Genomic DNA, 4,236 nt, shown 5'->3' on the forward strand with positions numbered 1-4,236 from the left:
TGACTATTTTTACATAGGAGAACATTTTTAAAAAATGTTTTTGTGACAGTCTTTTAGCACCACACTATTTGATTTCAGATCTGCAGGAGCATGTAGGAAGATTTGAATCCTCTAATCTCTTTTTTAAAACATCCCAGTACATCATAGCATAGGCTGTCAAAAGATTGACCTGACATCCATGAAAGAAACTGCTTTACTTTCCTAGTATTAGTTAGCATTCTTCGTTTCTAACAGAAAATAATGTAAATGGCCTGTATTTGTATAGCGCTTCACTGAGTCCCTAAGGACCCCAAAGCGCTTTACACTACATTCAGTCATTCACACACCAGTGATGGCAAGCTACATTGTAGCCACAGCTGCCCTGGGGCAGACTGTGACAGAAGTGAGGCTGCCATGTCACACCATCAGCCCTTCTGACCATCACCAGCAGGTAACAGGTGAGGTGTCTTGCCCAAGGACACAACGACCAAGACTGTCAGAGCCGGGGCTTGAACCGGCAACCTTCCGATTACAAGACGAACTGCCAACTCTTGAGCCACGATCGCCCCAGTGTGTTTGTGTTATTTTAGGCAACATGGAATCAGCGCAGGCAGACCTTCCTTAGGAACTTTGTTTTTATTTTACACAGTGCTTATTTAGTATTAAAAATACATTATCACTATAAACCAAATAAACAGAGATTTTTTTTGGTCTGCATATATACGCACACTGCCTATAACTGCAGGTGGTGCAAGCTTTCAGTAAGCTAAATTATATTAAAATCTATTTGAGTTCCACTATGTCTCAGGACAGAGACATATAAGTGAGCGATAATTTGAATGAAAATAAATATTCAACTCATTATTTATATTAATATAATAATGCATATAGTTATATTTGGCAATAGTTAATATTATAAATAAATGATTAAGCAGTAAAATATGTTTACATCATTTAAATTTACTTCCATCCAAAAAATTAACGTATATTTAATTTGTATTTGTATTTGGTGTAAGGTACCAATCGATGTTTGAAAAAAATCTAATAACATTATTATTAGAAATATTGAAATGCAACAAATGGCTTGTGTGTATATATATATGTCATCGGTCTTTCGCATAATCAAAAAATCTATTTATCTGAGCAAAATATTGATCTGTGTCTGCCAGGACTGGGACAAAAGATTGACCGGGCATTTTGACTAGACACTGGCCCACCAAGTATTATAGGAAAAGCCATAAATCCTTTGAATTAAAACAGACGCTGTTGTGACAGTGATGTACACGGTCTTGTTGGTATATATGCACACTGTAACAAAAGTCAGTAAAATATACAGCAAAACACCGTCAAATTCCAACGGTAATGGAGCGTAAAACCAAAAACTTCCTTTTACTGTATTAAATAGATTGAATAACCGTTAATTGTGAGACTGGAAAAAACTTTGTTTTTTACTGTAATAAAATGTTGAAATTATAAATATTGTCTGTGAAAACAAAAAAATATGCATACATTTTACAATTAAATATTGTAATGCTGAAAATGTCTGAAACACTTAGATTTTACGGTATTATTTGAGTAAAACTACATATTTTGGGGTTGTGCACATTGGAATTCACAGTATAAAGCTGTAGATTTTTAAGCAAACAAAAACATTCATTTTTACAGAAGCAAGATGTTAAAAAATAGGGTCCACTGTAATAATACAACCAGTAAATACCATTTTAAAAAAAAGGAAATATCAGCAGTGAAAGACAATAAAATTGATAGTATTTTTTTTTATTTTAAAATTCAGATACTGATATACAGATTAAAAGTTAGGCCTGCAGTTTATCATTGTTAACCTTCTGATAAAAAAAATCAACAGCAAAAGAAGATGTTAAAAATAAAGTTCATGGTTGTGAATAAAATTGATTTCAATAATCTTTTTTAATTATTATTTTAAAACAACTTTATGTTGTTGTGTTTCACGCCATATTATCAGACCACCTTAAGTGGGTCCGCCTTAAATTTTGAGTTTGTGTGATCGCTGTTGATTGGTAGCTAAACTGCTGGTAAACTGTGTACAGACGTTTTACGTTCGAATTGCAGAGAAAAAAAAATTCTGGTAGCAACATTGTGCAGTATGAGCGAACCATTTCACCAAAAAAAGGGGAAGCAAGGCAAGACGTGGCTGCAGCGGTCTGCAGACGTGACTTCTGATCAAATTCGAACCTCCTCCTAAAGAAACAAAGAGCGACGTTACATTGCGGGATGACGTCACCTGAAAATGACCAATAGCGCGGCGCGCTGCTGAGCTGTGTGCCAACCGCTCTTTTTTTCATGCAGGAGACTCAAGTTGGCTTCGCTAACGGACACAGTTTTGAACTCCTATATTAGCGCCATTTATGGCTGCTTGGACCACAGCATCTTCGGAATTTGTAGACATCCTGGCAGCTTACAATTAGTTCGAGGTGAGGTGAGTACATGCAACTTCAAGTAATCTCTGTTATAAAAATCCACCAGCCCAGCGTTTATAGATAATTTTAGCAGTTCGTTTTTTACGAGTGAGGTTGTGAATTTAGTTAGCATTTGTGAGTTGAGTTAGCATTACTGTCGCCAGGAAAGCATTGCTGTGGATTAGTTTCTGTGTTTGGCTGCTTAATTCGCTAGGGAGGAATTACCAAAGTACATGGAGTTATGTTAATCTGTAATTTCTGTGGTAAGGTAGTTCAGTCATCAAGGGGCTACGTGCTTCATTGTAAACTGCATCGGAATGAGCCACGTTGTTTCTTTCGGTGTACATATTTTACACATTTCTTTGTTGTCTGTCTCTAAGTCTTATTTTGTCTTTATTATGATTAAAAAGCTTTGTTTTGTTCCTGCCCTTTTCAGACACTGAATTTGAGCAGAAACCATAAGGATACTCAAAGGACCTGTGACTCTCAGGAAATGGTGAGATTTCAGGTCATAATCTTTTTTTTCTTTTTTTTCCCATTAAATTCATTTTCCTTTTTCCCTTTACAATATTGCTGTTTTCTTTTTATAAACAGCATCAAATGAGAGGGACAGATGAAACAGTTTCAAGACAATGGCAGGAAAAACATGCTGAAGATTGAAACAAACCTTGGCTGGAAATATTTGGTATGTGTTTTACCGTAAATCAAATTGTTGAAAAACATTCAGCTACACTGCAACACAGGGAAACTTGATTTGCACTTATTTTGTTACTTTAATTTCTTGTCTCATTATTTTTGTCAGTTATTATTGTTTATGGTGTATGCCCTTCTTGTTTTCTTTCTGAATGCAGAAGGTATCTAGCCAGTCCACAATGAAAGCTTCGGTGCACCCCATGAGTCTTCTGGCAGAAATGATGGCGCCTGTACTCTTTGGTTTCCCTAAACATCACACCCTGCCTGTTTATACGAGGCTCTTCAATTAAGTCTGCACCCAAAGATTCAATAAGAGGTAAGCAGTGGTATTATTCAAGTGAGCAGTGAGGTGAGCAGTTTCATACGCTATAAAATGTAGATTGAATGATAGGTCTCATCACCATGCATTCAGCCATTAACTTCAAGTTCTATGATTAGGGCTGTTCGATATAACGATATATATCGGATGAGTTACGCTATCGTTTGTTTCGTGCTGTCACAAAATAAACTGTTTACGGCAGTATTTTTTCATCATTTTGATGGTCACTGTAGTGGCTATATTAATTTCTTAAAGTTCTCTCTTTCTCTTATATTTAATATAACCACACTACAGACGGACAAGCCCCTGTTTTTATGCGTTGTGGTTAGCAACAACGACGGTAACAGCATCGCGTGTCCGCTTGTTTATGTTCCACATAAACCTTTCACAATAAAGCTCAAGATCCTGTTGAGACTTTTCAAAATAAACTGAATCACGTGAAAGAGCAGATTATTTACAGATGAGAAGTAAAAAAAAGAGCCAACAGTTGTTTAAAAAATAAACCTTAGACTAAAAGGTTAGAACAGGCTTTTCCCCGCAGCACGCCGTGTAATAAATACAAAGAAAACGGCGGCCATTACAACTTATATCTAAAAATGTATAGTTTCATGCATCGGTTAAAACACTCGACTCAAAGTACATGACGCGCAGCTGGAAACACTTCCCGCAAGACGAGCTGCCCGAGATTCACAGAATTTACAGAAAATGTTACATTTTTGTGATTTATATCGTTATCGGGACGATAGAATTCTTATATCGGGATATGAGATTTTGCTCATATCGCACAGCCCTATCTATGATAAATCAATA

General features: G+C 36.1%; 1 long non-coding RNA gene across 1 annotated transcript; it reads left to right on the forward strand.

The window, feature by feature from the left end:
• The first annotated feature begins 2,324 nt into the window (after nt 1–2,324).
• Nucleotides 2,325–3,546, forward strand: LOC134639439 (uncharacterized). The gene is made up of 4 exons (XR_010095352.1): nt 2,325–2,434; nt 2,851–2,910; nt 3,009–3,099; nt 3,266–3,546. It is a non-coding gene; the product is annotated as an uncharacterized LOC134639439 (long non-coding RNA).
• The last annotated feature ends 690 nt before the right edge of the window (nt 3,547–4,236 follow it).

This window comes from Pelmatolapia mariae, linkage group LG12, assembly GCF_036321145.2.
Source record: "Pelmatolapia mariae isolate MD_Pm_ZW linkage group LG12, Pm_UMD_F_2, whole genome shotgun sequence".
NCBI lineage: Eukaryota > Metazoa > Chordata > Actinopteri > Cichliformes > Cichlidae > Pelmatolapia > Pelmatolapia mariae.